We start from the raw sequence: 24,661 nt of genomic DNA, 5'->3' as shown, positions 1-24,661 counted from the left end.
GTAGCATATCTAGGAGATGGTCAAACTATTAATAAGGTCATCACCTTACAATGGTTACCTTTTGGTTGATACATTCGTTATCATGACTTCCAGCACTCTAGGACAACTTAATGAAGTCTATCATGATAACAAGTCTACCATTTATAAAATCGTCACCTTACAATGGTTACCTTTTGTTTCTATATGTCAATGAAAGATCGTCACCTTTCATTAAATATCATATGTGAAATAGTAACCACCATGAACCAAGTCATAAGGTGGTGCAAAGGCTTTCACTTCACTTCTCTCTCCTAGAGAAGAATGCATTACAAAGGATTTCACTTAGAACTTCTCCTCATAGAGAAGATATCATTCACAAAGAATTGCACCTCAAAAATCCTACCTCTAAACAATGATCCTGGGAAGACAAGTCTAGTAGTTACTCCCTTAGAGGCTCTCTTCCCTCAAGGATTCTTGTCAGACTCTCTCTGAATCTAATATCAATTTTCTGATTTTTTGGTGATAAGTCATCACTTCCTCATAATATACATAAGAATAGACCCATCAAAATAATGCAATCACACACATGTATTTCTAGACTCCCTTTGAGTATCAATCTTCTAAGCTCCTGCGATGCCTTAGAAGAAGTGTAATACTCCCTCTTAATGTAGAAAGATCTCATAATCTCAATCATCAAAGATGTTTGCTTCAAGAGCCTCACTTTATCCATCTTGATCATCAGGGTCTTTGAGTCCGCGCAATATTTGGTAGCATATGTAAAGTACCAACCTTCTTTTCCTATCAGAACATCCTCAAACATAAAAGAAAAGCTCAAGGCAAATAACCCTTATAGTATGTATAGAATTACAAATATGAGAGAGACTACAATGAGTAAATAAGAGTAAAAGATAAGAGTACTTATTTGCACATGAAGATTCAGAAATTGTCTTCTTAGATTATTTGAGAACGAAACATCTCCCTTCTAAAGAAGGTTCAAGTGGGAATGGAACACTGACTATTATTCCCCCCACAATGTAAAATTCTCACTCATTCTTATATTGTTGAACAATCAAATATGAGAATTCCTTCCCAAGTTCCAACTTGCTCTTTTCATCCATTGAAGGTCCAAACATTCATTTAGCTTAACAATAGAAGTGAACATGTCCTTCCATTTTCTCAAACTCGTCCACAATACACCAATGATTGAGTATGATTGTGTCACATGAATGAATCTACAATTCATACGTCGAGTTTCATTCATCAAAGAGAGACTCGTAGATGGTTCAAATGAATTCTTCAAAGCTTCATTAACGTCTCAAAACAACTCAAATTTCTTTTGTTCATGCAAAGGTATTTGTTTGATCTTTTGATTAACCTATATTATGCATCACATAAGATCGTCATCATATATCAAAGGGCAAGCCCATTAAATCACATAGTCAGGAGTTATATTCATGAACCACAATCATCTTGACTGCTACAATTTATTGACCACTGAAAAATCCATCTCAATATGGTTTACTCCCTCTGAATCAATATGATCAAGATCACCGAAGGTTGACTGAATCATATCCTCTATTTGCTCCCTTCTCTTTGAAGTTTGCCTCTAATGAAATGTCAGGCTCCCCTTTGAATCTTAATCTCCCTCTTCCTGCAGTAACATTCTAGAAGGAAAAGATCAAGGCACGTAGTTCTTATAATATGTATAGGATGTGAACATAGTTATATTTCTCACTAATATTATTGTGATTAACAATATAATCCATATACTAATATAGATTTATATTCACTAATCTACAATCGTGAGAAAATAATTTCACATGCTCTAATTATATATAAAACATATTAATCTTTATATAATTTCCAATTAATATAGATGAAATAGATATCTAATTTAAATCAATGTTAAATATATATACATATATTCAATATGTATATTTTAATCTTATACTTTTATAATATAATCCTCAACCCTTTTTTTGTTTTTTTTTCGATGTTCATTTAAATTCATATTCACAATGAAATAAATACTTACCTTAAGGCGGTCGTATCCCAAATCCTTTATATCTTCCAATGATATGTCTTTCCCACTAAATTGGCTATATTTATTATTTGTTAGGATCTCTTAAGGGTGGTGGCATTCGTTTTGTGGTCAAATTTCTATGTGGCAACCTTTCTCAGATCTGTAGGACCCCAATGCTTTTTTTAGTGATCTTCCTTATTCTTAATCTGCTCTTCTTATTTTAGATAAGAAATTTGGAAGTCCTAGCTATTAAGGCTTGTTTCGAGGGTCTAAGAGTAAGTCATCTTGAAGCCGCTTAAGTCTCGACCTATTCTATGCTCAGGCTTTTCATATAGGATTTATGTACACATGGTTCAGTGTATCAAGGTTGAAATTACAATCTACCAAGCATGGATCTGAAAGCAATGTCTAGGGATTAGCGAATAAAAACAAGTCACTATTGGATCTCCTCTTGGCAATGATGTAGATCGGAAGTCTCCAAATAAATTCAGGTTGTTGAGTTGAAGAGGCGGATCTTGTTCTAATCAATACAAGATATCAATGTCAAACTAGGCAAGCCAAAGTAGTGAATGCTTGATGATATGAAGGAACCATGGACTACTTGGGATGGTCTCAGAATTAGGATATCGAGGATCTGCATGTTGTTCCAAGGATCTGACTGAGGTCTGTGACTTGGAGATAGGTAGTGCACAATATGTTTGGAGCAGATCATCTTTGATGTTGTATAGGAGAGATATTTAATGGGATAGGATAGCGATTGGAGGCAGCGAATAAGTGTTGTGTTTGCGAGCAGCATAGACAAATGAATGTTAAACATTCATCTTGGCATCCTTGCAACACGAAGGACATCACAAAAAGCAACATAGCAAATGTTGGAAGATGTGAGGAGGACTATGTAGAGCTTTGAACATGACAATAAACAAGGTGGGTACAAACCTTGACATATATACACTGCCTACCGCTTATCAAGGCAATCATTTCATTCGACCACAAAGAAACCTACCATTAAACTGGTTGGGGGTGACGTCAATTAAGTAACAGCAATTCCCACCTATAATGCAGGATAAGACCACAACGATAAAAGCGACAGCATTAAAGTATGAATTTAAATCAATAAGGGACTACTCTTCTGATCCGATTTAGTGGATGTGTGCACATTTCTGATGAGCAATAGATTGGAAGTGAGATGTTTTACATTACCCTTATCTCACATTACTCAATTTATTCATTTCACCAATATCTTTCCTCCATGTATTTATGAGCGCACCAATTGGGTGTCACCCTTTTCAACCTCTAGTTATATTATTTCCTTTCTCGCACCTCTGCTTGATGAACATAATTTGGTGGACAAGCGCTAGGTGTCACCTTAGAATATGTGTTCATAAATCTTTGTTACTGTTGTCTGCATTTTGTCACCACAAAATGTTGGTAACAGCATCAAACTTTTTCAAGCTAATTTCATATTTCTCTAAGCTTGAATTTGATATTCAATTGCTTGATGTTGATCGATCGATCCATTTCAATTTGTATATCAGATCATTTTACTAAAGGCCTTCGTCAAGTCTTTTTCATTTTGCTTTCTATCGAGCCTTTGCTTGATTTTTGGAAGCCTTCATCGTCCTTTCCTTTCTTTTGAGTTTGCGTTTGTTTGTTTTTCATCGTTTGGTTTTGCTCATGTCATGCCTTTCATTTTTCCCTTCGATTCAGTCTAACCTAAAGGTCAATCAGAGTTGTCAATCAAGAGATATGCCCATTTTAGTGCTTCAAAAGTGGACCTTTTGGTTGCAACAGCATGAATTAAAAATATGATATTATATTTTCAATTTGACTTTCACTTTTTGAAAAATATAACTTTATTCACTTTTTGTTATGTTTTTAAGTTACTCTAACTTCAAATTTTTAACTTAAAGTGATTATGGTGCACTTTATGTTATAATTTTAAGTTGAGTTACTTTTTAATTTTTCACTTAAAGTAGCTATACAACTATATAGTTTCAGTTTAATTTTTGGTCTTTAAAATCAAATGTTTATTTAAATGTTACTTTTAAATGATGTTTACATGTTATATTTTAAAATATGATAAATAAATATTGTTTATGACCCATTTTGTAACATTTTTATAATTTTAAGTGGAATTAAATGACTTAAAGTCTTCATAAGTGGACATTTTATGTGCAATAACATGTAAAATCCATCAAAAGTGGACATTTTACATGTCACTACATATAAAGTTTACTTTATTGAACCCTTTAGATGTTATTACATCAAAAGTCCATCATAAGTGGACCTTGTTTATGCTTTTACATCAAAAATGAAATTTTCATGCTTATATATCTAAAAGGTGAGTTGCATTTTAAAATATGCATCCTCCCTCAAAAGGTCCATTTTTATCTATGAGCACATTTTTAAAATGTTATAACACCCAAAAAGTGTGATTTTGGAAAGATGTATGTTTTAAAATGTGACTCCAAAAGGTCCGTCTTGATCAAAAAACATGTTTTCATATATGCAATGACATTCAAAAAGTTTGTTTTTGAAGAACATGCTCTTGCCCTCCAAAAATCCGAAACTTGAGATTTTCTCAATGGATTTGCATGAGATTTTCTCCAATAGGGTCGTTTTTGCTTGGCCATGGATTTTCCAACATTGAAAATGGATTTATCTTGCTAAAAAACAATTTTTCAAACTCCTTCCAAGGGCACATTTTTGGAAAAATCTTCAAATAAATCCATTTTGAGTGATTTAAATCACATTTTTGCAAGGAAAAGAGGAGTTTTGGCATCTTCAATCATTTGCAATACATCTTGGCTCACATTTTTGCACTTAGAAGCCAAAAACGAATTCATTTCATGCCTTTTATGAATCACGTTTTTGCTAAAAACGCCCAGAAAATTGGGGTTTTTATCCACGTTTTTGCATTTTGGAGTCACATTTTTGCATTTTGATCCATGTATATGCATTTGGGGAAGTTGTTTTTGCATTCACAAGTCAAAAATGACTCAAAAACATGCATTTTTTTGCCACGTTTTTGCAAAAACGACCTAGATTTTTGCATTAAAAAGTCATGTTTTTATTCAAAAAACTCAAAAAAATGCATTTCCAGCCCATACCTTTCATGAAGAGGGATTGTTTTTGAGATTTTAATGCATGATATTGTCTTTGGAGACCACATTTTTGGCCTTCTTATGTCAAATTCGACCATTGAATGTCCATTACATGCAAGTGCGAAAAAAGTCAAATTATTGTTTGAGAATCCGGATTTGGAAGAAAATTGGTCTTCAAACTCTATGATTCTTGCTATTTTGGCTCTTTAACCTCCAAGTAAGGGGACATTTTCAAACTTGCTCATCAATTCATGTTTATCTTGCTATTTATATGCATATTTTAGCTTGAAATTGCACATTTGTCCATATATGTGCCATGAAAAGTGCATTTTGTCTTTAAAAATGATGAAAACTCTCATTTTTCACACTTTTGGAATTTCCCCAAACTCCAAATTCGAATTTAAGTGTTGAAGTGCATTGCATCTTGACATGTTTAAGGCATGTGTTTGTTTTGTGCTTGTTTTTGTGCTTTGTGCTTGCTTGTTGGTTTTCTCCACTTTGGAGAAGTTACAAGTTCTTTCCCAAGAACTTGTTTTTGCTTCACTTCATGCGAAAGCATCATCACGTTTCACTTCCATTTTCCATGTCACAACACATCGCATCTCATTCGACAAATGCAATTACATGTTTCCATCTCATTCACCATCCGCACATGCACTTAATCTCATTTTTCGCTTCCATTTCCATCTCTCCATATGCATTCGCACCTTCATGAACAAATACATGTTTTTCCACTTCTCATGTCATTACATGCTTTGCATCTCTTCCATTTGCACTTACATGTAAAAGCTTGTCCACCATCCACATTCGCATGTCATCTCACTTTTCATTCCTCATTACATGTTGCATTTACATGTAATCCATTTTCCATGCAATGACATCCTAAAAGCCCAAGTCACATTTTGGAAATTAGTAATCTCCATTTGCACGCATTCCCATAGGCCAAGCACTTTATGTCAAAAAAAAAGTAAAGGTGCTGATGGAAAGTTGTTCCGAGTTTACATCCGAACATCATCAAGAAGGTTTTCAAAGTGTCAGAGAATCCAGAATGTGTCAATCTACAAAGGAAAATTCATGACAACTTGAGCGAGAAAATCTAGATCACATCAAGTGTCCACATGACAACAAACAATTCATCAAAGTCAAAGGTTATCAAAAGACGCAACACCATGGTTATCACAGTGAATGCAGCGGTATAAAGTACAAGAACTTCCGATTTTGTGATCATCCAGGATTGCATCGCCAAGTACAAGGCCCTTTAGGATTATTTCATTCTCTTTCGTCATCTTTTTCTTCTTTCATGTTTGTAGTTGGAAAGGATGCATTGCATGAAGATGTGTAATTACATGTAATGCGAGTTACATGTGTATGTAAAGGATGTAATGCGAGTTGCATGTGCAGTTCCATGTAACCCTATATTTTCTCTTTTAGTTAGACTAGGTCAAAGTTGGTTGAGTTGCTCCCACTTTTTCCTCCATCTTTTTCTCAACTCCTGTGCCTATATAAAGGAGTGCCCCCTCATTATAAAAATCATCTTTTGTTGTATGCAAGCATAACTTTGACTGTGTAGTACAAAGTTGGGAGAAAAGTGAATAAAAGAAGCAATTGAATTCGAAGCTTTGACTAGAAGCAATTGTGATAGAGCAAATTAGAAGCTTTCACTGCAGTTTGTGCCTATTTTCTTGATTCATGATATTATTGTGTGTTCAATAAAAGAGCATAGTGAAATAAGAAGCAATCGGAGTCGAAGCTTTGACTGGGAGCGGTTGTGGAAATATATAGCTAGAAGCTTTGTCTGTAGCTTATACTTCTTTCTTCATTCGCAAAATAGTTAAGTATTCTTACTTTTAGGAGTCTTTGTGTCCTAATTGTAAAGCTTTTCATATAGAAGTACGGCCAAACTTAGAGCCAGACCGGTACATTTTTAGCTAGCCTTTGAGCTAGTGAAGGTTTATCGGTATCACTATTTCTAGCTCTTGATAAAGTGTAGTTAGAGATTCACCTTGCCCATTACTTACTCAACAAGTAAGTAGATTCTTTCTTGAAAGTTAAGAAGAAAGGATATTGGTAACACCCATTTTATAAAATCTCTCGACTTCTTGCTTACCTTGAGTTGATCCAAGGAACGGTGAGAAGGGGGAGCTTTCCCTTTAAAGTAGAAGAGACTCTGTCTCACATGCTGTGGCTGGTCATCCTATTTTGTGATTGGATTTTTACCCAAAACAGTCGATTGCAAAATATCCACCCACCAGTTACGCCATATATCCATGGGTTGAGCCTCTTTGTTAACCTTAGAGACAGGTCGAGAGGGGAAGGAGAATTTTATTAAGATAATATCTTATACTTTCTATAATAGTCAACTACTTGTTTGTAGTTCGTCTTTCAGTCTAGATAGGAATGTTTCTTATCCCGTCTCTTTTTTCTTCAGTCTAGATAGGAATGCTTCCTATGTTGTCTCTAGTTTTCTAATTCCGTCTTTAGTCTACGTTGTTTCTTTTAGAAACGACGTCCTTGTAATTCTTTATAAGGAACACATTTGTTCCTCTGTTAATCCATGAATCATCTAGAAATCCGTTAATCTGCCAACTCTTCTTGAATCTTGTAACATGGTATCAGAGACTTTCTTTAAAAAAATTCGAAAATCATAATTTCTTCTTCGAGATTATCAGACCCATTTTCGAAATTATTTTCCTGTGTTCCTTGCTTCGTCATATCAAAATCCTCTGATTTTTGAACAAGGGTTTTGTCTGAGGGTTTGTTGAAAATCTCTTGCAAAACTGCGATTTTTTTTTTTTTTTTTAACTCATTATTGGGAAATTGTCTGCACCTCACGATTTTGTTGTCACTCAAAAAATCGTGACTTCAAATTCGTGCTTTTTCTGTGCATTCGAGTTTCTCTCAGCCGCGATTTGGTACCCTATTTTCGCATTTTTCAGGGGCTCGTTCCGACTGCAAATCATGGCACGAATCATGCTTTTTTTCCTCCAAGTCACGCACACCTGAAGCAGCTCGCATCCGTATTTTTTTTTTCCAGGCTCATTTGACAGGAAAATCGCATTTTTTACAACCCGCGCGATTTCTCTGTTTTTTCCTGCAAATACAGTCGCGACCTTCACCCAGTACTTGTTGCCTCTGCAATCCCACCTGTTCTTAGTCATTTTTTCAAGCAAAATTGGTCGTTTTTTAAGCAATCCACCATTTTTTCTGCAACTATTGACCTCCATAGCCACCGACTATTATTCTGCTCGAAACCCTAGTTTTTGACCTCGAAAAAATATTTTGTTTGCAGATTCTTGAAGGGTTTTTCGAGAGCTCAACTGGGTTGTCCGTTTTTTCTGGGTGCCTCGATTTTTGTGCCTCGATTTTCGAGCCAACGGATCCAAAAAACGACAGCAAATTCCTGCGTTTTTCGAGCTCTCTTCTGGGTCATTCTTTGATTCTTTTGGGTCTTTCGTATTTTTGCCTCGAAGAACGTGCCTTCACAGATTTTCACAATTTTTCATTGAAAAACGTGTCATGGCATCTCTGACAAATATTCTGCTCAAGCATAATTCCAAATTCAATGGTCACAATTATGGAACTTGGAAGCAGCGCATCATCGCAATCTTCGAATATCGAAACACCGATCAAATTGTTCTAGGTGTTAGGCAGCGTCCGACTTCTCCGGGTCCTGATCAAGATACATGGGATCTGAATAATCGAGAGGCAGTAATGCTTCTCAAACTATTCGTAGCTGATGACCAGCTTTCTCAGGTTCCATCCGGCAAGACAGCTGCCGAAATCTGGACACATCTAAAAGGTCTTCATGAGACTTCCGACAAGAGCAGAGCCTTCTTTCTGAAAAACACTCTGTTTTCTATTGTCATGGATGAGCGCACCTCGCTCCAGGCACACCTGAATCGGATTCAGGAAATCCGTGATTAGTTACTTGCCATCGGTCGCAAGATGGAGGAAGAGGATATTGTGGTAATCACTCTTCGGAGTTTACCAAAATCCTATGAGCATTTTATCGAGACTGTCAACATCACATCTACTGGTGTTGATCTAAAGTTCACTGATCTCTGCACCCTGTTGCTTCAGCAAGATCGGTGGAAACAACAATTTGGTAGCAGCTCCAGTTCCACCTCCACTGAGCAAGCCTTTGCAGCAAAATCCTTTCAACAGAACATTGGCAACCATCAGTCTTCTCAGCCTTCCCAGCATCAACCTTCTGCTCAATCCTTGGATGGCTCTACAAAGCAAAATGTACAGTGTAATTACTGTCACAAGTTCGGCCATATGAAATTCAAGTGCCGGAAACGTTTGGCTGCCCAAGCAAGGCAAAATGTTTCCCAGCCAACAACACAAGTTGTCGAGCTTCCTGATCAAGGCGAAGCTGCATTTTTCGCCTTCTGAATTTGTTTCTGTTTTTTTGGGTTTGTTGATTTTCTCCTCAAAAATCATTTCAAGTTGTCTATAATACGCAAGGTTGCGTGAGATTCTGGGTTTTACCGTTTTTTCCACAAAAACGAAGTTTTGTAAATGCAACTTATTTTGAGTCATAGCACTCTTCTGGCAAAGCTTCTTGGTTTCAGCATTCTGTAGATCCAGGGAGGGTCTCAGTTATCACAGAATGTTCCGATATCCGTACGTTGACCATTAAGGGAGGGTATTAAGATAATATCATATACTTTCTATAATAGTCAACTACTTGTCTGTAGTCCGTCTTTCAGTCTAGATAGGAATGTTTCCTATCCCGTCTCTTTTTTCTTCAGTCCAGATAGGAATGTTTCCTATCCTGTCTCTAGTTTTGATTCTAATTCCGTCTTCAGTCTACGTTTCTTTTAGAAACAACGTCCTTGTAATTCTTTATAAGGAACACATTTGTTCCTCTGTTAATCAATGAATCATCCGGAAATCCGTTAATCTGCCAACTCTTCTTGAATCTTGTAACAAATTTATCATGCAAAGGATTACTCCGAATGTTTTCCTTGTGCTTAGTCTGTGGATCTAAAGTTTGTAGTCATACATATTCAATAGTTTTGGAATATCTTATTTTAGCGCCTATATCTTCCCATCTAAATGCCGTAGAGGCTCTGTGTAAATATCCGTCTGGCTTCTTGTCACTGTCGCCTCATATTTTGAGAGCTTCCTTTGACTTTTATGCAATTTCGATGTGTCTTTTACAATCAATAAAAATTATACATTTGCTTCCCCATTACATTTCTCTTTATCCTATGTCTGGTTGGTTTCTAGGGCTTTTTTTACATTTGCAGACCTGCTCTGATACCATTTTGATTTCTAGGATCACTGCAAATACACTAAAAATTGTAATTATATTGATTGTGTTCCAAATGCAAATGAAGGCTTATAAATAAGAGCAGAGGAGACATGTTTCTACGATTAATCATCACTAGTTAACATATTAATATAGTAGTAATATAGATAACCATATATATAATATATTATTATAATATGTATATATATGTGTATATATATATACAATAATGTATATCAGATCGAATCAATCCAACTAAAGCTACAACTTTAACATAACCTATAGATATGGTGATGGAATAGTCATCAATCATCTAATATTCTAAGCTGCAGCTGATGAGGGAATATGAGATCTAGTTCCACAACTTCAAAGAAAAGTTTAATACCATTGCATCAGTGCCTCGATATTTTCTCAAGTTGACACCTTACCAAGAGTCTACCTTTGTCAAACACAACCAAATATTTGCATACAACATTGTAGAATTGAAAAAGACTCACGACTTGGCTATTATGACTAAAAATTTCTAAGATATGCTTGCAAAATATGAAAATATAACAGACTCCCTGTCATCAAATTGTAAATGATCTCTGATTGAACACGTGTGCAAATCTTAGGAGTTTACACAAGGATGGCTAACCATTTGGAAGACCACCCAATAAGATGTCATTTCAAGGAAGGAAACGAGGATATCACAAGATTTGTAGAAAATGGAGGTGTGCCAAAGCTGTATGACCAAAGAAAAAAATATGCAAGAGATGAAGCTACGAAGTTTCCATGAAAGATGTTGTATCTAACACATGGATGCCTGCACAAAGCCATTCAAGTCATTTGCTTGAATGTTCCAACAAAATAAATCATATAGTACGATGAGGGTAAGATTGTAAAATTTGGAACCATAAAATTTCAGCTAGTGTACACACAACAAAATATGAAACATGAACAACATTACTTGGACAGTTTGTCAGAGTTTCTAAGGGAGAAATCATTGTTAAGGAAGAAGATGATGGCCATTTTCAGTTATTTTTCATTCACAAGTGGAAGTACGGAGCCATAGAGATTGGTAGTATCATTTTGAGTTGGGTGGTATTTCTGCTTCCAGAATTGTTATACACCTAAGAAATCTCAAGTCTTTAAAGATGAGTACCATAGATATTGTGAGAAAATACAACCTATGAAGGCAATGCTAATGGTTTCAAAGTACCATGTATAATCTTTATATGTAGTCATGGGATTATATAGTGATTGAAAACTCTATAAAATAGAGTTAGTGGGAATTTTACATTGTTGAAAGGAATAACAATCAATGTTCCATTCCCATTGTATGACAAACACCTATATGGAGACGTTCTCTGATTTGTTGCATATGGATCCTCATTGGAGCAACATTTATATCAAGAATGTTGATGTACAAATAAGTATTTATTATCTTAGATTATTACACTTATTTTTTATTAGTCTCTTGCTTATATGTATGAATAATTGTTAAGGTTTTATAGTAAATTGGAAAATTCTTCTTGAAAATTCATGTATTTTCTCATACTTATTAATATGTATATATGTATATATATATAATAAGTTTTCATTGTCATATTTAAATGAATTATGCTATATACTTCATTGACCATTAATCGGGTAGTAAGTGAGTTAATCATGACTTATTAGTCACGACCTGATGGGTGTGACTATGAGTCACCACCATCGGGTGGTGACGTATTACCACCTTATTTGGTTGGCGTCATTTTCAGAATATACAAACACACATATCAACTTACAAAGCAAGGAAAAAGATATACACTGATCAACATTGGACCTCCGGTCTGAGACAACAGATTGCGCGCAGTATTGGACAGTTAGCAGTAATGTGAGGACAATAAGCAATAACATCAAATAGTAACATAGACTTGCAGCGACCCAATATACATACACTCGCAGTGATTATATATATTCAGGCAGATTGATTTGAGATCAGTATTAATACATTTATATATATTCAAGTGGATCAATATACATTCTGGAAGACCAGTACCTACAGGCTGAAGGACAAGTAGATCATATATATATTCAGAGAGGTTTATGGCGACTGAAATCAATTCACACATTGCTTGTCGATTAGAGATCGATATTGACAATAGTTGTAATCAGACATTAATCATTGAACAAATATAATCAGAGTTTCCTAAGACACATATTGTGTGAATTAATATAAAAGTTGAATCCCATTATAAGAATTACAATCAAAGGATATAGTCTGAAAACTTTAGAATAATAAGAGTCATGTGCCTTGATATAATCTTCTTCCATTCTTTGGTCTCCAAGGATCCTCTTGCAAGAAGAGAAGAATGGTGCATTAGGTATGTTGCCAAGGCATTAGTGCAGGACTCGATCTATGATTTTTGGACGAAAAATATCTCCGATGATTGGGACTATCTGTAAGATGAGTATTTTTCTATAATAAGAGGAAATCTGACACTTCTTCGAGGCAACATAGGAGCTTAGAAGATTGATACTCAAAGGGAGTCTAAAAATACATGTTTGTAACAGCATGATTTTTATGGGCCTACCCTTGTGTACATCATGAGGAAGTAATGACTTATCGCAAGAAAGTTGAAAGATCAATATTAGATTGCGAGGGAGTCCCATAGGAATCCTTGGGCGAAGAGATTGATATTCCCAAGATCATTGTTCTGAGGAAGAATTTTGAGGTGCAATCCCTTGTGAATGATATCTTTACTACGAAGTAATTGGAGAATATTTGTTTATTATTAACAGTGATCAAGAGACCAATTTATACAAGAGACTGAATGATGTTTCCTTAAGAAACAATTATAAAGAATAGAAACATTCTATTCTAGAAACATAAAACTAAATATTAGAAACATTCTAATATTTACAGAAGACTACAATAACCATTAGATACTAAATAAAGATAACAAAAACTCTCTATTATCGTAATAATCTTCTCTACGAGGGAGAAGTTCTAAGTGAAATTCCTTGTAATGCATTCTTGTCTATGTGAGAGAAGTTGAGGTGAAAAGCCTTGTTCTACCCTCTGACTTGGTTCATGGTGGTTACTATTTTACATATCCGGATTATGTCATGAAAGGTGACGATCTTTCATTGATATATATATATATTTGGAGAGTAACTATTGAAAGGTGACGATCTTATTAATAGTTGGACCTGTTATCATGACAAATTACATTAAGTTGTTGTCTCAAAGTGCCATTAGTCATTATAACAAATGTATCATGATTAGACTACATTAAATTTTTGTCCTCGAGTGTCGGATATCATGATACTTGTCATGATAGAGTTCATGACATTCTAATTACTTGTTATCTAATCGACTTCATTATGTCGTTGTCCCAGATTGCCAGAACAGATAACTTATTGTCTTGATAGACATCGCATGTCTGATGTCAGTGCACATATCAAGTGAATATCACTATGATAAGGAAACATAAAAGGTTCAATCCTCCCTCACTAAGAGGGAGTGTTAAGATTGTAGCTTACGTCGAATTGATTCGATTAAGAGATACATTGTTGATGGTAAATCATCATTTAGACAAATATTTTTATAAATATAATATATATATATAATATATATATATATATATATATATATATATATATATATATATATATCTTATTGTTAATATATTATTATTATCTAATGATGATTATCTGTCATGTCCCCTCTTTAGTGAGATGTCATTTTTCAGTGGATTTGCCTATCATGGACTCTCGTAGGCAGATGGTTTTCGTGAGAGAGTCATTCTGATAATTATTTGGGGATTGGATGGTCTTATTTGCTCTTGGAGAGACAGTATTTATTATATTTTTATTATTATGTGTTATGCAGGGCCAAATGTTATAATTTTGAGTTGAGTTGCACTTTTTATTTTATAAAGTTACTTTTTATATAAAAGTGCATTATAAAGGGATTTCATAAGAATATTTTATGGATACTTCTAGAAGTTCTAGTGGCTTCTTAGAGAAGTGAATAAATAGAGTGTTTGGCCTCCCATTTGGACATCCCATAACTTGAGTTTACACTACCTTTCTCTTTGATCATTTGTGGCGCCATCTTAGTCTGCAGATTATCATTTCTTCTTTAGGAACAGAGTCTCCTAAGGATTTTGCATAACTGAGGAGGTGAAATATCCTTTGATGGGTTGCACATTTGGAGGTGATACTATAGTCACTTCAACTAAGCCATCATTGGACCTAAGGCCATTTTCATCATTTCAGGAGGTATTTTTAGCAGGGCCGAAATTATAGGAGGCCATTTTTAGCAGGTCTGAAATTATAGGAAGCTATTTTTAGCAAATCGGAAATTTTAGGAGGCTTCTTTTAGCAGACCTAAAATTATAGAAGGAGGGCATTTTCTAAGGACTATTCATTTACAGTCATGGATTGATTGCAGAACATCTTTAGAAGGCTTAATTGTGGTGGAGGAAAGATTTATAGCTTCCGGTTCGTTTTTGCTACAAATCTGATCCAATTTTCAGAATTTCGGGATAGGGCTTTGGAACCACATTTTTGTTCATATCTTCCTCATTACTCAGCATATCATTCTAGGTATTTTTGCATCGGATTTCTATCGTCGAGGAGATAAAGATAGGTGCATTTTGGAGTCCCAAAATGCCATGATTTATTTTTAAGAAATTTTTCAAAACTCCTAGACATTTTCAAAAATTTGCAAGGAAGTACATTTTTAGATTTGGGGTGACTTTGGCTTGGGTGTTGGCGTCTTTAGCATTGGTAAAAATTATTACAGTCATCTACAATCAAGTTCTTCACTTCTCATTTGGCATTTGGCATATTTTCTGAGAAATGTACATTTTCAGCTGAGTACAAAATATAGCTTCAGCACTTTACTATTTTACATTGTACTTGTCTTTGTTTGCCATCTGGCATTATCAGTATCAATGGAAGGCTAGGATTTTGCAAGTGAAAGAGTATTGTAATTTTTAGACTATCTATATTGCCAACCTAGGGTTTGATGATCATATTATTGGCTGAAATATGTATGGCATTGTTGCAAATTGTTGATATATGAATGGCATATGGTTTTGAGCAATTTCCAATGTTCAGCATTTACTTTCAGTAGTACTCTTCAGTTGCATACCAAGTGTTTGACAAAACTTCTCAGTTCAGCAATAGAGGTTTTTAGTGGCCTATTGGTAGGGGTCATTACATTATCCGTAGAGACGTGTCTCTTTATGAGACATGTCTTCTCTTATATTTATAAGTCTTCAAATCTGCATTTGGAACGCACCTATAACAATGGCAACATTATTACATTTGTAGAAAATGATCCTTGTTAATCAACATGCCCATGTATTTATATATTTGTTCATACATCAATTATGAGGTCATGACAAAGTCTCAACATTCAAGTGTTCCGACAGTGTGCTATAATGCATTTTTCTTTGAGATTGAGATATTTGAGGTGAGAGCCCTTGTAATGCATTTTTCTCAAAGTTCTTACTAATGTATTCTTCCCTCTAAGAGAGAAGATTGAGGTGCAAGCCATTGTCAATGCAATCTTCTTTGTTAAAGAGAAGTTTGAGATGAAAGCCCTTGTTCCACCCTCTAGGAGTAGCCATGGTGGATGTCATGTGAGAGACTCCATGACTTAGCACTTGTTTTTATTTACCCTCTAGGAGTAGTCATGGGAAATATTGTGCTAAGATAACGACATCGCATTGAGTGATTCTGTGATGGGCACTTGTGCTAATATGCATTTCCACACTTGGGAGTAGCCTTGAGGTATCACCCTCTAGGAGTAGCTATGGTGGATGTCATGTTGAGAGACTCCATGACAACATCACGTTGATTGATTTCATAATGAGAACTTGTGTTCATTTCACACATGTGAGTAGCCATGGTAAACATCATGTTGAGTGAATCCACAATGCTATACAGAATCCTTGATAGAGTTTTTTTTGTTAACTCATGTTTGTAGCCATTGTATCTATCATGTTGACAGACTCCATGACTTGAAAATCTATAAATGATATCTCCTTTGCTAAGAGGGAGTGTTAATGTTTTATAGCAGCAGAGATATCATCATCCTTGTGATGGAGGTACAAAATTGCATCTTGATGATTATCTTAAACTCAAGCTTTTTCAATTTGATTTTGGTGCTCTATTCCTTTTTGTCTTCTATTGCTTTATGAACATACATTGTTGATTCTTTATTCTCTGATTTAAGTTTGTTCTCCTCTGTGGTTGTTATCAGAAGTATGCTTGGGAGCTATTGCTTATTATTGCTAGATTAGTTTGTTGAATTCATTCACCTCTGTTGTTCATTAATATTATAATTATTGTCTTGAGACTTCATATTTTATCAAGGTTAAACAGCAAAGCCAAGCCTTACAATCAATCATGAAGGGCCATCAGGTATCTAGCTTTGTGGTCATATATGTGCTTACTAGCAACGGTTGTAGCATGATCATCTTTCTTTATTGTAGAGTCCAAGTATGGATGGAATACAAAACATCATGGACAAGTAACTCTCAAGCAGTGACTCTTCGACTACCTACAATTGTTGTATTTCAGAAGAGCTGACGAAGATATTTGGTTTTTAGGAGTGTCATGGTCATTGAAGAAAGCTAGAGGGACATTAATATTAAAATTTTCAGAGTTGTTAGTGAGTTGATATCAAGCATCATGAAATCAGTCTTTTTGGTATTATTTTTCCAATGTCTGCTTCAGACATTATAAGCTCTACTTATTGATGTACTTATTTTTTGGACAGACTGTGATGAATGATCATGGAAGAACATTCTTGATGTGTTAGTTACTTATGTAATTTGTGAGATTTATAAGGTGTTGTGCATTTTGTAAATGCTAAGCAAGCTATGCTTCAACTGTTATCAAGCTCCTACTATCAATTATTATGTGCTAACAATATCTGAGTTGTTCCAATTCATCTGAGAAAGCTTGAGATCATTGGATTCAGTTTTAAGTTTTTTAAGGATCCGTTTTTCAGATGTTGTTGGGTTTTTCCCTCGAGAGTTTTTCCAAGATAAATTATTGTGTCATTTGTTCTTTTTGTTTTTGAGTTTAGGCATATATTGCACTTTGTTGTATTCTGGTTCAAAAATCAACACCTCCAAAAGGTTTCCATATTTCCTAATCCTCATGCTCAACCATCCCAAAACACACTCAAGTTTAGGCTCTTCCTCCTCTAAACTCTCCTAGTTGACTACCTCTACATACCAATCAGGTCCTTTGTTCAAACATTTATGTCATGGCTCCCATGGCTCTCAACAAGTGAAGTATTTTTATTTCTTCAAATCTCTTACTTGGATTCTTCCACCTTGTTGAGGAGGTAATGTGTTAGGTTGCAAAATGTCATGTGAAAGAGCTACATATGCAACCCTATTGGTATATTTTTGGGACAAGTCTTCTTTTAGATGCAGTGTTTTCAAATACTTTTTAGCATTTCATAGAGATGATACTTTAGAGGCTTGAACCAAGCCCTAAGAGATTCTAAAAGCCCTTCAATAAATAAAAAGCTTCAATTTCTTCTCAATAATACATGGCCCCATAATTAAGATTCTTTCCAATTTTGATACATATCCTTCCATTTTAACTTGTTGCCTTAGTTGTGTCGACTCCACCAAATGTATCTCCAGGTATTTTTCTATGAAACCTTTCTATGAGCCTTTGCATGAAGTTGGTGTATGTTACAATTTAATGACATCATTTTGTAACTAGTAAATGATGCCACCATAAATATGTTCTCTCTCAAAAAAGAATTGTAAATTTAATGGCTTCGTCTTTAGTCATACAACTAAGATTAAGATTGGTATCAAGATTTTGAACCCATGTCTAGTGCGGTGACCTTCTCAAAACTTCCAGTCTAGTGCGGTGACCTTCTCAAAACTTCCAAGATTAGGAAAAGTTAGTTAACCTTTTCTAAAAATATTAGTTAGGTTGTCATTTGTTTTGAGAAATTTCTTGATCTTGCATTATAATATTGCATAAACGGAATTTTTCTTCTAAGGTATGGATAAATTATTGAACATGCAACCATAAATCATCAAGTCATTTGCTGCCATGTTTGATTCTTATTCTTGTAACTGCTCATCTCTTGGTGAGGATGAGGGTTGTGTATTCTTAGTGGGGATCAAATAGAGTTCTAATGTTATTTTCTGAAATATTTGAATTACCAACTCCTCCTTCAATAGCCTATGTAGGCCTAAGAGAACTACAATATAATTCATATTTTGAAGTGTTTGAAGAAGCAATTTTGTTATTTGATCTTGTGCTCCACACGGAAGTGTCCTCTATGAACTTTGGCCCATTCCCATACTGAGGACGAAATAGGGATACAGAGACAATTTCTTGTCGTCCCCCATGCCCTTCCCAAACAGTCCAAATTGGGGACCATCCCTGAAATGCCATTTTTTAAGCGAGAGGAAACAAGGGGCAAAAATTAATACTGGGGATGGTATTCTTGTCCCTCGTTCATCCCCAATATTGATTCATTTCCCTCGTCCATCCCCGTACTGATTCTCATCCCATTTTTCCCAATCAACACATGGACAACAACTAAACAAACAAAGGCATTTTTTTAAATTGTGTTTGACCATGTGGCCCCACGTGGCTTCTAACTTATAATAAAATAATCTAAACCCTATTTTGACCATTAAAACACTAAAAGTGTATGTCTTAGAATTCTCATTTGTATTTTTATCAAAGTTGCTAAAAGAGGGAGAGGAAAACATAAAGCAGCAACAGCAGTGAGAGAAGATTGCATTTTGGGGTTGCAAGAGGAGGTCTTGCCTTCATATCTTCTTCATTTCAGGCATGTTTTCATTTTCCTTTTGTTTGTTTCAAACTTTGTTGTGGCCATTTTTCATTTTTTCATCACATAGAGAGAGCATTTTGAATGAAACATTGAAATATCTTTTTTTAAATAACTTGCAGCACTATATCACATTGTGAAATCAGAAAACATGAGCAGCAATGAGAGTGACTATGAGGGAAATTGTGATAGCATGGATGTTGCTATTCAAGAAACTCAAATATCACAAAGAAAAAGTCCTAGTTCTAAGGCATCCGTAAGAGGGTCTTCAATTAATGTGGATGTTCATAGAGAAGATGCAGCAACCTCAAATCAATTTGAATGCCCTTCCCAAATCCTCAAAAAATATGTCAAAGGCCCAGTCAACCCTGTGAAATCTCTCCTACAGTTTGTCTCAAGAGTAGACAAGAATAAGAAAAAAAATGGGGGGTAGTAGGGAATGGGAGTGTCATATATGTAACAAACATTACTTTGGGAGCTACATTGCCATCTCTTATGGATAGGTGGGTAAGGAGTCAAAGGATGCAAAATGATTATAGAAGAGGAAAAACTGAGGCCACTAGATTGCACATGTAGGGGGAGGGAATGAAAATGGGGTGTCCAATTGAGAATCTGCAAGCCAATATGCCTATGAGTAGCAGAACCCCACAACCACTACCACTCCCACTTCTAGTAGAGGAAAGGGAAAGAAGACCAAAAGAGAAACAAATGTTGTTGATTTGTCTAATGTGGCTGCAAAGAGAAGGCTGAAGAGTCTATTAGTAGGTTTCTTTTTGCTCATAGTATATGGGTTCAGGGTTTTAAGCAAGGATTCATGAATTGTTGCCTTAATTGGCATCATTCAATGTCTTGTAGATCAGGAGTTTTTAAGAACTGTTGTAAATTTGGGTTTGGTTGAATTTGGGGCTGTCGTTGTGGTGGTAGGGTTGCCAGCTAAGAGTTTCATTTACATTTGGCATTTAATGTTGCAGCTTGTAATCCAGGGTTTGGCACCGCATAATTGGATAAATTTGATGGTAATGTCGCACTGAGACTGTGACAAAGTTTGGAGAGCTTATTAGCTCGAGGGTTTGTGAAATTTGTTGGAACTTTTGTTGTAGAATATGTGAAAATCGGTGAGAATTTTTAAACTGAAGGAATTTGAACAAGCCATTGAATCGTGAAAAGTGTCTTGTCTTGCTGAAGAACACAATGTGAAATTCCAGTTCACATTTCCAAGATATCAGTAATTGATTAGTGCTCGAGAGCTTTAGTGTATGTGGAGGTAGAATGTAACAAATCTCTGGAAGATATTATGTGGTGGTAAAGTTCTGGCTTTTATCTGAGAACGTGAGGCAGAAAAAAAAAAAATTAAGTCTTAGTTGAAGTAAAACCAACTTCGAAAATTAGGGTTAGAAGTCCGGTTGTGGAATCTAAATAAAATCACTTTCATTTTGCGCCAAGTGTCAAAAGTTTTGTGCAAATGCTCATAGCATGGGAAGAGCTCATACCAAATACTCTTGCCTTGATTTTCAAGAAAATGTCATTTCAAGAGATTCTCACAGTGGTGCTTGCCATTTGTAAGTCATGGAGAAAAGTTGTCTTGCAGTCAAACTGTTGGCAACAGATCACTATTGAGGAATGGTGTCAGTCCCATCACTGTATGCCAGAAACTTCAAAACCCGAAGATCGATGTGCAAATTGTCTATGTATAGATTGGCTAGAAACCCAATCTTAGCCTTAATTGCCAGCTAAGCAAGAGCCTATAACAAAAACCAAATCTTTGTGGTGGAATGCAGAATGCATGATTGTTGTCGCTGCTTTATAAACGGATTATACTTTGCAGATATATAATCACATATCAATATATTATAAATGTTGTTGTGTCGCAGTTATGCTAACTTGTTTCATCCAAGTGGCAATGATTGTGGCGACAATTTATTCCGATGGTCAATTTTCTACTTAGTAGTGCTCCATTCATTAGCAAAGACATCGATTAACTCATTACAGATGTTTATTGATTCTCTTATCTGTCAATGATTGGTATTGTATGCAAAACTCTGTTTTATTTGAGGATAATCTTCTATGATCGTGCATTTCCAGTCAACATACATTTCTGATGCATTTTATTTACCTGGATGTTATATCAATATGCATACTTTTCTCAAAGATGGGGAGCTAGTTATCAAGGTTAATTCTTTGACCTCAATAGAAACTAAGTTGTCATTTAGTTATTATAGCTTGTGATACCATAGTTGGAAAACTCGCCAAATCCAAAAACTCGCCGAGCCCCCCAAAAGTTTAATCGGGAAAAACTCGGCCATTTAAAAAAAAAACTCGGGAAAACTCGGGAACCTAAAAAAAACGCTAAAATTTAATTCAAAATACATTTTTTTGCAAATTTCAATGAGAAGATGCATCTAATGAGTTCATTATAGAGAACACAAAAGAAAGAAGCAGGAGTTTAGATATATATAAATGCATAGTGGGTACAAAATCACATTCTCATGCTGAATGCTGATGGCGGGAAACATAATAGTAAATAATTTGTGTCAAATTAGAAGTAAAAACATCATTACAATCACATTTTCCTCTTCCTAGCTCTACTAGCATATTGTAACTCTCTATCTTACATAATATATATAGGCTTTTTGCCTTTTGTTTTTAACAAAAAAAAAATTTAAAAATTTAAAATTTAAAATAAAATAAAAAAAAAGAGTTTTTCTGAAAAACTCGCCGATTTTTTGCAAAAACTCGGCGATTTTTTCTTGCGATTAAATTTGGGAAAAACTCGCCAATCCCAAAAACTCGGCGATTAGTAGAAACTCGCCGATTATTCGGCGATTATGCCAACTATGTGTGATACTATAGACCTCCAAAAGGAATTAAAAAAAGGGTAAGATGAATCAAAATGAATTGTTTTATCTTCGTACAACCAAGCCATTAAATACGCACGAGGTTAAGATCTTGAAGCAGAGGAGCGATTTTGTACCAAGTTAATGTGATTCTTGACAACCTTCCTGCAATTAGGTATACTGAGCAGAATTGTATTTCTATAAAGTGGACCGGTTTCATGTTGGTTTTGTATGTGAATAGGACAAGGAACATTATATTATTAATCATCTCAAATTCAAGGTTTTGGTGCACGAGTATGAGGATGTTGGGTTCAATTCTCCGATTGGTACTGGTGATAATGGGACAATGATCCCTGACCAGGATAATTCTAAGAAGAAATTTGGGTTTGAAGTGGTTGGGTTGAGGTTGTCCCTTGTAGTGTAAGGTGAGATGCAGTTGCCTTGTCGAAGAATAAGATGTATGATATAATTCCTTCTGTATGGTGTGACCAGGAGATGCAACAGATGATTAAAGAGCAAGAGCGGATTTCCTTTATATGAGGTGAGTTCTGTGAAATCTGATATCAGATGGCCTTCCAGATGGGATGCATATTTGAAGATGGATGGTGATAGGATGCACTTGTTTTCTAACTTGAATTCTCTTATGGTGATTTTTTTCTTGGCTGGAATTGTTTTTGTTATCTTCTTGAGGACTGTCGGGAGAGATTTGACCAAGTATGAGGAATTAGATAAGGAGCCACAAGCACAAATGACAAAGGAGCTTTCTGGGTGTAAGCTTGTCGTGGGTGATGTGTTTAGGGCACGAAATCACCCAAAGCTTCTTTGTGTGATGGTAGGTGATGGTGTTCAAATCTCAGGGATAGCAGCTATGACAATATTTTTTGCAGAGTTTGGGTTCATGTCTCCTGCTTCAAGAGGAATGCTGCTAGCAGGAATGATTCTGTTGTGTTTCTTCCTAGGAATTATTGTTGGTTATGTTGTTGTTAGAATGTGAAAGTCTATTCATGGGGATTCTACGGGTTGGAGATCTATAGCATTGTTTGTTTCATGTTTCTTCCCTGGAATTGTATTTTTGGTCCTGACAATCTTGAATTTTATTTTGTGGGGCAGTCATTGCACAGGAGCCATCCTGATTTCCCTCTACTTCATTCTTTTGTCTCTTTGGTTTAGCATTTCTGTTCCTTTGACACTTTTGGATTTTATGGGAAACCAAGCTGAAGCTATTCAGTATCCTGTTAGATCTAATCAAATTCCAAGATTCCTGCTAGAAAATACCCTTCCTAACTTCTTGTCTTGGGTGCAGGTCTCTGTGGTGCTTAAATACATGCACCTGTGTGTGGAGGATTGGCAATGGTCGTGGAAGTCATTCTATGCATCTCAGTCAGTTGCTCTCTATGTCTTACTGTATTCTATCAACTATCTAATTATCTTCACAACTTGAGTGGGCCTGTCTCTGCAGTGCTTTATCTTGGATATTCTCTAATAATGGTGCTTGCAATAATGCTTTCCTCTGGTACGGTTGGGCTTTTGACATCGTTTTATTGTTTGTTCATTATCGCTTCTCATCTGTTAAGATTGACTGTTTAAACCATTGAAGTGATCCATGGGAATAAGTGTTGAGAAGGTATTTTTTAGCTCATTCTGAAACACTGGATGTTGAGGTCAAAACAGTGAATGAGGTATTGCGGTACCCAACAGCTAATCGATTACGGCATCAGGAAATTTTCTCTTTTGTTTCTTCTCTTTATAGCTTTTTCATTAAGGGGGATCTATTGAGTATAATTTATTGGTTTTCTGATTTATTTATACACACTTATCATATGTTCTTACTTGATATTATGCAAGAAATCACAACTTCTAACAAGGTTATTAAAATGACTTCAAGACTTTAGACTTGAAGAATTGGTTGATATAGGTTATCTTTGTGTATATTTGGTTGATCATGTGTATGCTGACTTGACTTTGTGTAAAAGCCTGTTATTAGATGGGCAAATTAGTCTGGAAGATGTCAGTTCGCATTTTCCTTTATGATGACATCTTTATTAACACATTTTCTTCTGTGATTATCATATGAATGCTGGTCTGCACTTACTCAAAAAAAATTATATGTGTTTTTAAGATCAAACTTCAAAGAGCTAAGTATTCTATGAATTTTGTATATAAATGGAAAAAGTGTCTATCATTGCATTGGTCTCTATGACAAATGGATCTTATGAATCTCTCTTCGTTGCAGAATACACAATGGGATGATGAGAGATTATGCAACATTGTTTGCAATCTTGATACTTTAAAAGAGGAAGATAATATTAAGAGAGAGAAACTATTTATCTTCATAGAGAGAGGTTATGTGGCAGAGGGAGATATCCAACCCTTCACAAGTTTATGCAATAGTCAACTATCTCATTAGTTGTGATCAAAGTTGTCCCTGATGACAGGGAGTCTCTATAGAGAGAAAATATCAGCCATTCATACATGCTGAAAATGCATTCTTCTCTGGGAGAAGTCTGAGGTGAAAGTCCTCATTCCACCCTTTGCGAGTAGGTACAATGGACCACCCTCTGAGAGTAGGTGTGATGGAATGTGTTCTTCTCTGAGAGAAGTCTAAGATGAAAGCCCTGATTCCACCCTCTACGAGTAGGT

The 24,661-nt window shown here is 35.4% G+C and overlaps 1 protein-coding gene and 1 pseudogene across 2 annotated transcripts in view; one reads left to right on the top strand and one right to left on the bottom strand.

Annotated features, from left to right (window-relative positions):
• LOC149574834 (SH3 domain-containing protein 2-like) overlaps nucleotides 1-24,661 on the bottom strand; it is an 88,798-nt gene that overhangs the window by 59,640 nt on the left and 4,497 nt on the right. The gene's annotated exons all lie outside the window — the stretch shown is intronic.
• On the top strand, nucleotides 22,068-23,616 carry LOC149574835 (transmembrane 9 superfamily member 12 pseudogene; annotated as a pseudogene).

Source organism: Cupressus sempervirens, chromosome 2, assembly GCF_028749045.1.
Source record: "Cupressus sempervirens isolate cs-2001-9-10 chromosome 2, ASM2874904v1, whole genome shotgun sequence".
NCBI lineage: Eukaryota > Viridiplantae > Streptophyta > Pinopsida > Cupressales > Cupressaceae > Cupressus > Cupressus sempervirens.
Note: the sequence above shows the minus strand (reverse complement) of the source record. Positions and strands in the feature narration are given on the sequence as shown.